The following is a 10,790-nucleotide window of genomic DNA, read 5'->3' as shown; positions in this document are numbered from 1 at the left end:
ATATATATATATATATATATTTGAAATGGGGTCTCACTCTGTCACTCAGGCTGGAGTGCAGTGGCGCAATCGTGGCTCACTGCAACCTCCGCCTCCTGGGTTCAAGGGATTCTCCTGCCTCAGACTCCCAAGTAGCTGGGATTACAGGCACCCGCCACCACGCCCAGGTAATATTTTTATATTTTTAGTAGAGACAGGGTTTCACCATGTTGGCCAGGCTGGTTTTGAACTCCTGACTTCAAGTGATCCATCTGCCTTGGCCTCCAAAAGTGCTAGGATTACAGGCACAAGCCACTGCACCTGGCCTAAATCAATATTTTTTATTTCTACAACTTCTGCTTTAAAAAATAATAATTTTCTTTTCTTATTTGATAGATTGTATTCCTTTATCTCATTAAGCACTTTAAGTGTATTTATTTCTAAGAGTTTTGCATATATTAATTTATTTAATTCTAACAGCAACTTTATGAAACAGGTGCTGTTTATCACCCCAGTTTTGCAAGGCAGAAAATGAAGCAAAACGTGATTATGTAACTATTCCAACATCACACAACCAGTGATTTGTTGATTGGGATTTAAAAGCAGAAACAAAGGCATTTGAGCTGTTATGGGCTAAATCGTATAATCTCAAAATTCATACTTTGAAATCTTCACCCCCAGTACTTCAGAATGTGACTGTATTTGAGGATAGGGCCTTTATTTATTTATTTATTTATTTATTTATTTATTTATTTAGAGAGTCTCACTCTGTTGGGTAGGCTGGAGTGCAAAGACACAATCTTGGCTCACTGCAACCTCCACCTCCCGGGTTCAAGCAATTCCCCAGCTTCAACCTCCTGAGTAGCTGGGATTACAGATGTGTGCCACCACATCCGGCTAATTTTGTATTTTTAGTAGAGACAGGGTTTCATCATGTTGGTCAGGCTGGTCTCGAACTCTTGACATCAGGTGATCCACCTGCCTCAGCCTTCCAAAGTGCTGGGATTACAGGCGTGAGGCACTGCACCTGGCCAATGAGGCCTTTAAAGAAGTAATTAAAGTAAATGCGGTCATATGGGTGGGCCCTAATGCAATAAGATTGGTGTCCTTATAAGAAGAGAAAATTAGGACACAAACACGTGTGCACAGACAGAGCAAAGACAAGACACAGAGAGAAGGCCACCTTGTGCAAGCCAAGGAGAGAGGTCTCTGAAAAACAAATCTGCTGACACCTTGGTCTTGAACTTCCAGCCTCCAGAACTGTGAGAAGTTTGTGTTGCTTAAGCCTCTCAGTCTGTGGTAATTTTTGTTATAGCAGTCCTAGCAAACAAATACACTTACCTTCTTCACACACAAACATTTCTAACCTTTTCCTCCATCCAGGGTCAAGTACTTATGAATGCCAAGTTTGCTAAGACTTGTTATCATCTGACTGAGGTCAGGAGAGACTTAATTGTTGCACTTTGAAATCCCAAGAAGGTAATTATGTCACACACCCACTTCTGACATGAAACACATACTTAGTTTTTAAAGTCTTTTTTTACATTATTCTATTGTTTCTATTTTCTCATGTGTCAACTCTCCCATTTTTGTGGGATTTTGTTGGACTTTCTCAAATGTTTTATAACTTGTTATTATCATGTTTAATAATGTATATTTTTCATACTGGTCTTCCTTAAAACCAATATGTTTTATAATTTCTGCCTATGAGCTCATCTTATATGGGAATTATCCTTTCAGTGTGATGGTGGAATTGTTCCTGCCAGTGCCCCAGATTGTGGAGACCTCCCCCTAGTTGCCTCTACATAAGGCTTAAGAGGTCACAAATTCTCAAATTTTTTTCTCTGTTTCCATCTTGAGATTTTTGTACATCATGAGTGGCTAAAAGTTAGATCCCATGTGTGGATCCATCTTGTTCTCCACTTTCTTGTGGGTAATTCTATTTCTATCCATGACCTGGGACTTTTTTTTACTTCTGATCTATAATCAACCTCTTCAAGCTTCCTGCTGTGTTCAAGTTCAGAGGCTTTGATTCTTGTTTCCCCATAACCATTAATTTATAACAAACACCATAAGGAATGTATGCTACATTCCCTAAAGTACTCAGCTCACCAAGGTAAATATAGAATTATTTCTTCATTTGTGGCACCTGAACATGTACCTTTCTTGTTTTCAATTGAATTGTATATTTATATTACAAAAAATATATATCCAGCATTTCTGTATATTCCAGAAAATTTACAGAATCTTGGGAAAGCTATTTAACCCCTTTAGATCTGGCTTCCTCATACTAAGACTGTAGGGATGGTTAAACATGTTAATCCTTATAAAACACTTAGAGCAGTGCCTGGTTCACAAGTGCTCAGTAGCTGTTTTGATAAGTATTCCTGCTTCTGTTCAGTTCTTTTTCTTAACCAGGCCTGGTCCATCATCTTTATATAGTTAATTTTTACTTTTTCAAATAATCAAAACAATAACAATTAAAACATTTAGATTCTTCTCCTCTTCCCACCCCTTAAAGCAAACTTAACATGAGAAGGTATTTTATCATCTTAAAAAAAACCTTATAATGAATTAAACTCATTATATTAATTATTCAATTCCTACCAATGCAAAATTGTGAAAATCCATTTGAAACAATTGGATTATGACTATTAAGCTCATTAATGATCTACCAAAATTATCACTCTGAAAAGCATCACAAAAGTTTCAGGTCAAGGACACTGCAGGCCCTGAAAAGGATTTCTCAGTACCATCCCAGAATATTTCTATAGCACAACAGCCGACAGCCATTAAAAACAGTGAAGAACTTCAAAGTGTGCTAAATTGGGAAACCACCAAAACAGTAATACAGAACAGAACATACATGTTGAGATCCTGCCTAAGTAAAACAAAGGATATAGGGGTGTGTGTGTGTGTGTGTGTGTGTGTGTGTGTACGTGAACAGACACACAAGGGAGAGAGAGAGAGGGGGAGAGAGAGGCAGGGAGGTAGAGATTACATATAGATAGAACATTTCTGGAAGAACACTCATATAACTGTTAACATAGGTTATATAAAATGTTTTTGAGCAAGAAAGTGACAAGATCAGATCTGTGTCAGCAGATTCACATGGATACTGAGTGGGATGGGGTGCTGAGGGCTGGAAGCAATTGGGAGAGACTGAAGCCAAGAGACCCATTTAAAGGACATTGCAATTGTCGGGTAGGAGTTGATGGGAGCCTGTTCTGAGGCAGTGAGATGGAGCAAAGGACAAAAAAGGAAATTAGATTCACTTTAGAAAGCCACCCAATTGTAGCCCCAGGGCCTAGCACAGTACCTACTGGTATTAGGAAAGAAATGATCTCCTTTGTGAAAGACTTATAATTTTAATTTTCAAAGTCATCCCACTGGGCACCTGAATATGACAACCCCACTGCCCCCTTCACCCTCTTCTCACGAGTTCATTCCCTCAGCCTTGGGCCTGGGGAGCTAGGGTAGGGGGACAGGTCCACAGGCTGGTGAGTCCAAGGCTCAGGCCTCCACCTGTGCCCCTTGCTAACCTTGCCCCCCCAGGAGGTCCCTGCTCCACTCCCATGGCCCCACTCAGATCTAATCCTATACACACACACACACACACACACACACACACACACACACACCAGCTACCAACACTTACATTTAGGAATTGCTTAAAATATGTTTTTTGTTTTTTTGTTTTTTTAATGAGTGGAACAATGGAAAAGAGTGAGCAGAAAGATGAGGGTCTCATAAGTGTGGCATCTGACAATGGGTTGCAGGAAACAGCCGACGTTCCCAGAAGACAGAGCACTTAGTGGACACCTCTCTAACCTTGGCATGCAGGAAGGCTCTGCTGAGAGGCTTTGGTGGCAAGGGACAGAGAGGGGAAAGAGGGAGTTAATGCACTTACTCTAATATCTCTTGAACCTAATGTGGGATCTGGCTTATGGTGTCCTGCTCAAATGTTTGTCGAATGAAGGAAAGGGTGGATAAATGGGTGGATGACTGGGTGGATGGCTGGATGGATAGATGGGTAAATGGATGGGTGAATGAGTGGATGGGTGGGTGGGTGGATGACTAGATGGATGGGTAGATGGATGGGTGGATGACTGGGTAGATGAATGGATAAGTAGATGGTTGGGTGGATGGATGGGTGGATGGATGGACAGATGGATGGTAGGTGGATGGATGGATGGATGGATGGTAGGTGGATGGATGGATGGATAGGTGGATGGATGGTGGATGAACAGATGGATTGGTGGATGGATGGTGGATGAACAGATGGGTGGATAGACGCATAGTGGATGGACGGATGGATGGATGGTAGGTGGATGGATGGATGGATGGATGGATGAATGGGTAGGTGGATGGGTGGATGAGTAGATGGATGGGTAGATGGATGGGTGGATGAGTGGGTGGATGAATGGATGAGTAGATGGTTGGGTGGATGGATGGATGGGTGGGTGGATGGATGGATGGATGGGTGGATGGGTGGATGATGAATGGATGGATGGATGGGTAGATGGTGGATGGATGGATGGATGGAGGGATGGATGGATGGATGGGTGGGTGGGTGGATGGATGGGTGGATGATGGATGGATGGGTGGATGATGGATGGATGGATGGATGGGTGGGTGGGTGGATGGGTGAGAGAATGGATGAGAGACTACTTTAGTCTGGCTTTCAGGGACAAAATGAAACCCATGTTTTGTGGCAATCAGATGGTTGTGGGAACTTTCAAAGATGACCCTCAGGGATCCCCACCCCTGGTATTGTGCCCTGTGTCATCCCCTACCTTTCAGTGCAGGCTGTGCCTGGTGACTTCCTTCTAACAGCCTGATGATCTCCTTCTAATGAGTAGAATATGCCAGAAGTGATGGAATATCACACACTTAAGTATATTACAAAAGACTGACCTCCCTCTTCCCAGACTCTCTCCATAGCCCTCTCTGGGTAGATGGATGGGTGGATGGATGGGTGGATGTCAGCCACAGCTGACAGCTGAGAGGGACTGAGACCTTCATCCTACAGCCTTAAGGAACTGAATCCTGCCAACACCAGCAGCTTGGAAGTGGATCCCCGCTAGTGGAGCCATGAGATGAGACCTCAGGCCCTCCAACAGTTGGATGGCAACCTGTGAGAAACCCTGAGCAGAGAACCCAGCCAAGCAGTGCCCAGACTTCTAGCCACAGAAACTGAAATTACAAATGAGTGTTGTTTCAAGCCATACACTTTGAGTTAATTTGTTACCAGAACAGATAGCTAAAACAAATGCTGATTTGAGTTGTATATAAAGATGGACATTGTAGCAATTAAACTTGGCAAATGATGGTAGTGGTTTTGATACTAGTTGGCTTGGGTTTGAATCCTGGATCCCTAGCTTACTAGCTGTGGGGCTTTGAGCAAGATGATCAATTTCTTGAGCCTCTGTTTCTGCATCTTTAAAATAGGCATAATTCTCTGGTCATAGTGACAACGCAAGGATTGCATAAGAGATTATGTAATGTACTTAGCCCAGTGCCTGTCATGTAGTAAGCACTGAATAAAAGGAAGCTATTAGCAGTAATAATAATAATGATAATGGAGCAAGATGTCTTACAAAGCAGTGAGTGTTCCATGCCTGGAAGTGATCAAGTTAAGGCCAGATGGCCATGGCAGGAAATGACTAGAACCCTGGCGGACCCCAAAGCCTTTCCCAAATCTCAGATTTGAGGGCTGTGCAGCTGGCCTGGCCAACACTTGAGGTTGGTGGGCCAGGTATGCCACGGGCCCCTCTTGGTGTGACAATCAGAATTACCTAGCTCTGGATGGGCGGCGGGTATTTCAGCCATGCCCAGCCTTCCCCTCAGATAGCCCTTCCCTCCTGCACCACTTTTGTGTCAGGTGTGTGGCTGCCACCCTGGCTCAGCCCATGGGGCCCAGGAAGGTAAACACCCAGCTGGGAAGTGATCGTTATGGGCTCGTGGCCAGCTATGGGCCGAGGCAGGTCTGAAGGTCAGAAATGCTTCCCAGTGAGGCTTTTCCAGGAACGGACAAAGTTTTTGACTGTGGGCTGTCTGGGACAGAATGGAGCGCCTGTGGATTTAGCCGGGGACACACCAGCCTGCTCGCAGGTGCCTGGACACGACAGGGGACGAGAGAGGAACACTCTCTGAGAAAGCCCAACCGCTGTGAGCTCCTCACTGGCAGGTGAGAGAATGGTTTTGGTATTTTTTTAAAAAATAAAATGAGATAAAACAGGAGATGGAGCAGAGGTTACTGCTAGGACAGTTAGGAGAGGAGATCGCCACCCATCCGTTCATTGAGAGGAGCCTCCAAGAGAAACAGCAGCCCCAGATTTCACCCGAGGGATCCTGTCTGGTCTCGGCTTTAGCACTGCCCCTCCTGGCGCTCCGTTTCACCATCTGGGAATCAGGGTAAGGACTCCTTCCCGGCCCTCTTCCATTACAGCTTTGGGGCAAGTGAGATCAAAAACAGGAATGGCTGCATAATTGCAGGGCCCTATGCAATATAAAAATGCAGGGCCCCTTGTTAAAATAGTAAGACTTTCAAAAGGACAACAGCATTAAAGCAAGCCAGGGCACCTTCTAAGAACAGGGCCCTGTGACTGCACAGGCCCCACACCCCCGACGCCAGTCCTGATAATAAGCGTATATGTAAACGGAAGTGCCCTGATTCCTGTGGGCCATGGCTCAAATCTCAGGGTCAGGAAGTGCACTTGGGAAACAGAAGTCATAGCCGTGAAATGACAGCCCACTGCGCTTTAGCTCCCCCAGCACTGCCGCCTCCTGCTCAGGGGCCCCTTTCAGAAAGACAGAAGGCCCTACCCCTCAGAACCTTCCCGATCTGTGCACCTGGCTGGCCTCAAGCCACAGCACCGTGTGACTGAAATGTGTGGGGACACAGTTTTCTTGGATGTGAAGGTGGTAGGTTCTTATTGTCTATCTTGATTTAAAATTTGGGACAGTCACACAGTCTCTGGCTGCATAGAAGTGGGACTTGTGATTCCTGTGCTTGTGACAGCTCTGCTAGCTATGTTCCATTGATTATCAATGTATTTCTGCTTTTTGGGAAAATCCTTAATGCAATAAGGCCACTGATGGGAATGCTCTGGCTGGAACACTTGCCATGTGTCTTTGTCCTCCCCGCCCCTTCTCTCTCTCTCTCTCTCTCTCCACCCCCGCCCCCCCGCCCCTCTTTCTCTCTTTTTCCACTTAGGCTTCCCCTTTGCCTGTGTCTCAGGCTGCCCCTTGGCACTGCTTAGCTTTGAGGAAGCAGAAGCCAGGGTCCCCTTAGGGGTCAAGCTTTCTGGTCCATGAAGGGAGACCACAGACCACCTCCCTCCACCACACTCTCCTCCCACATCCCTTTCTGGAACCCAAATTGTCATGGAACCCCTCCCAGGGAGGGATCCCCACAGGAAAGCCAGGGGTTGATACCAATGACCGTGTGAGTAACGTTCCACAGCTTTCCACCCCAGTAGGGCTGGGGACACAAATGAGGCTGGAGACGGGGAAGATAAATTGCTTTAAGAAAAGCTGATGCGCAGGCCAGGCGCGGTGGCTCAAGCCTGTAATCCCAGCACTTTGGGGGGCCGAGACGGGCGGATCACGAGGTCAGGAGATCGAGACCATCCTGGCTAGCACGGTGAAACCCCGTCTCTACTAAAAAAATACAAAAAACTAGCTGGGCGAGGTGGCGGGCGCCTGTAGTCCCAGCTACTCGGGAGGCTGAGGCAGGAGAATGGCGTGAACCCGGGAGGCGGAGCTTGCAGTGAGCTGAGATCCGGCCACTGCACTCCAGCCTGGGCGACAGAGCGAGACTCCGTCTCAAAAAAAAAAGAAAAAAAGAAAAGCTGATGCATGCCTGTAGCCTCAGCCACTCAGGAGGCAGAGGCAGGAGGGCCGCTTGAGCCCAGAAGTTCAAGACTACAGTGAGCTATGATCATGTCACTGCATTCCAACCTGGGCAACCTGGCAAGACTGTCTCTGTTCCTTTTTTTTTTTTTTCATTGCTTTAAGAACTTCTCTTGGCCTGTGGGAGACCCGAAGCTTGTACCAGTAACAAAATAGCCCATAAGTTGTGAGGCCACCCAGAGCTTCTCAGAGGAGACCAAATCTAACCACCCAAGCCTGCTGGCTCTCCCAGGGGCACAGAAGACACCAGCACCAAGTCAGACATCCCATCTGCCAAGATGATGTCCCTTCCCCATCTGCATGGGCCCATTGCCTCCCGAGTAAGCAGTCAGCTCTGATGCTCTGAACTCACCCCCCAGCATGACCCCAATGACAAAAATTCCTTTATTCCTTCACAGATCATTGCTGTGCACCATGTATGTGTGAGGCTTTGAAGTGGGGCTGGGGACACAGATGGGAAAATGGTGGCCCTCAGGCTAGTGGAGATGAAGCAATGCTGTGTCCCACACCCCTGAGTCCAGGCTCGAAGCCCCACTCCATGAAATGAGCACAACACCCCTCTCACCCCAACAACGGTGATAGGATCCTGAGGCTGAGAGGTGCCATGGCCCGGCTAAGCACGGGGTTCCATCTCTGAGCCTGGATGGACTGCCTCTTTTCAGACCCCCCTTATCCCTGCCCCTAAGCCCCTCTGCCACCACGATGGCATCTTCAGGAGGCTGCTGGGCCTCAGGAAAAATTCCTTCCCTTGGCCTGGGACCACGTCTCCCCACCTTGGGAGAGGTCGGACCAGGGGGTGCAATTCTGCCTCCAGACTGCAGGACCCACCCCAGGAGGCTGAGGCCTTCAGCCTTACTCCTCCTCCCTTTGCTTGGCAGCTGTCCTAGAGGCCAGCGCCCTGGGAGACCACACAGGGTCTGAGCACGGAGGAGGGGCCGTTTGCTGGAGCTCCCTCTGTGGGCTGCTTTTGGGAAACTAGCTCAGGTGGTTGATTAAGGACCTGGGAGCCTGGGTGAGGCCATCTCTCAATCTTTCTGTCTCAACTCACTTTGCCTGTGGACAAGGAAAAAAAAATCACATGTTCAAATGAGGAAGATAGGCACCGTCAAAGGGATGGAAGATCATCAAGGCCTGCATGGAGGAGGTGGCCTCTGAGCTGGGCATCATTGAACAATCTTCCATCCCTTATTAATGATTTTCCAGGAGGGGGAGAAGAACTGGGGGTGTGGTTTGATGTATTATAAAGCAAGACTCTGTACCTTGAAAATAAGGTAGTAATTTTTTTCACACTTGCTCGAATTGAATGCTGCAAGTTCTTTAAATAGCATACATTCACAGATAGCACATTCCAGGTGAAGAAACCGCAGGGTTTTAGCAAGAGGGAGGAAACCCTGCAGGTAAGGTGCGGGCCCAGTGGAGGCAGAGACAAGACAGGCATGAGATCTGTTTAAAAGATGCCGGCCAGGCATGCTGGCTCACACCTGTAATCCCAGCACTTTGGGAGGCTGAGGCAAGTGGATTATCTGAGGTCAGGAGTTCAAGACCAATCTGGTCAACATAGTGAAACTCCATCTGTGCTAAAAATACAAAAATTGGCGTGGAGGTGGGCCCCTGTAATCCCAACTACTCGGAAGGCTGAGGCAGGAGAATCACTTGAACCCGGGAGGCAGAGGTTGCAGTGAGCCAAGATCATGCCATTGCACTACAGGCTAGGCCACAAGAGCAAGACTCTAACTCAAAAAAAAAATAAATAAATAAAGAGAGAGAGAGAGACAGGACAGGTGGAGCAGAGGGAAGGTGGAGGGGATGGCCCAACCCAAGATGCCAGGACCCCAGAAGTCCACAGAGATGAGAGTGAGGGTCTGGGTGGCCAACATGTCCCACGGGAAATTCATCCCTCATTTCTGCACCCTGCACCTGCTGGCTGTGCCTCAGTTGCCTTCACTTTGGGCTGCAGCTTCATGCACCAGTACCATGTCTCCCACAACTAGAAGCTCTGACTGCCAATCATCCAGGAGTTTTACTGTTTTTTTCCGTAGAGATGTGGTCTCACCATCTTGCCCAGGTTCATCCCAAACTCTTACGCTCCAGCAGTCCTCCCACCTCAGCCTCCCAAAGTGCTGGGATTAGAAGGGTGAGCCACTGCACCTGACACTAAGTTGCCGATGAGTTTTAAAATGGATATATGAACTGGGTGCAGTGGTGTGTCCTGTAGTCCCAGCTACTCTGGAGGCTGAGGTGGAGGGATCACAAATTCAGATCCAGCCTGGGCAAAATAGCAAGACGCCCATCTCTAAAAATAAATAAATAAATAAATAAATAAATAAATAAATAAATAAATAAAAGGACCTTTCAGCAGCAACATGGATAGAAGTAGAGGCCATTATGTCAAATGAGATAAACCAAACATCAAAAGACAAATATCTCGTGTTCTCACTCATATGTGGGAGCTAAAAATGTGAAGTGGGTGTCATGATGACAGAGAGTAGATTGGTGGTTACTGGAGGCCAGCAAGTGGAGCAGGGATGCAGGGATGAAGGAGTGATAAAGGATATAAAGATACTTATTATCACTGAACTGCACACTTAAAAATGATGAAGATGGACTGGGTGTGGTGGCTTATACCTGTCATCCTAGCATTTTGGGAGGCCAAGGAGGGCAGATCACTTGAGACCAGGAGTTCAAGACCAGTCTGGCCAACATGGCAAAACCCCATCTCTACTAAACATACAAAAATTAACTAGGCATGGTGGCGCCTGTAATCCCAGCTACACGGGAGGCTGAGGCAGGAGAATTGCTCTAACCGAGGAGGCGGAGGTTGCAGCGAGCCGAGATCAAACCACTGCACCAAGCTGGGCCACAGAGTGAGACTCTTCCTCAAAAAAAAAAAAAAA

At 47.0% G+C, this 10,790-nt stretch overlaps 1 protein-coding gene across 1 annotated transcript in view; it reads left to right on the top strand.

Moving 5' to 3' along the window:
• Window positions 1–5,996: 5,996 nt before the first annotated feature.
• The window catches only part of NGEF (neuronal guanine nucleotide exchange factor), a 134,839-nt gene continuing 130,045 nt past the window's right edge, over window positions 5,997–10,790 (top strand). Inside the window, exon 1 of the mRNA XM_025405453.1 lies at window positions 5,997–6,169. The gene's annotated coding sequence lies outside the window, so the exon portion shown is untranslated. The remainder of the gene's footprint in view (window positions 6,170–10,790) is intronic.

This window comes from Theropithecus gelada, chromosome 12 (genome assembly GCF_003255815.1).
Source record: "Theropithecus gelada isolate Dixy chromosome 12, Tgel_1.0, whole genome shotgun sequence".
Taxonomy (NCBI): Eukaryota; Metazoa; Chordata; class Mammalia; order Primates; family Cercopithecidae; genus Theropithecus; species Theropithecus gelada.
The sequence above is the reverse complement of the archived record's forward strand: the minus strand, read 5'-3'. Positions and strand labels throughout refer to the sequence as shown.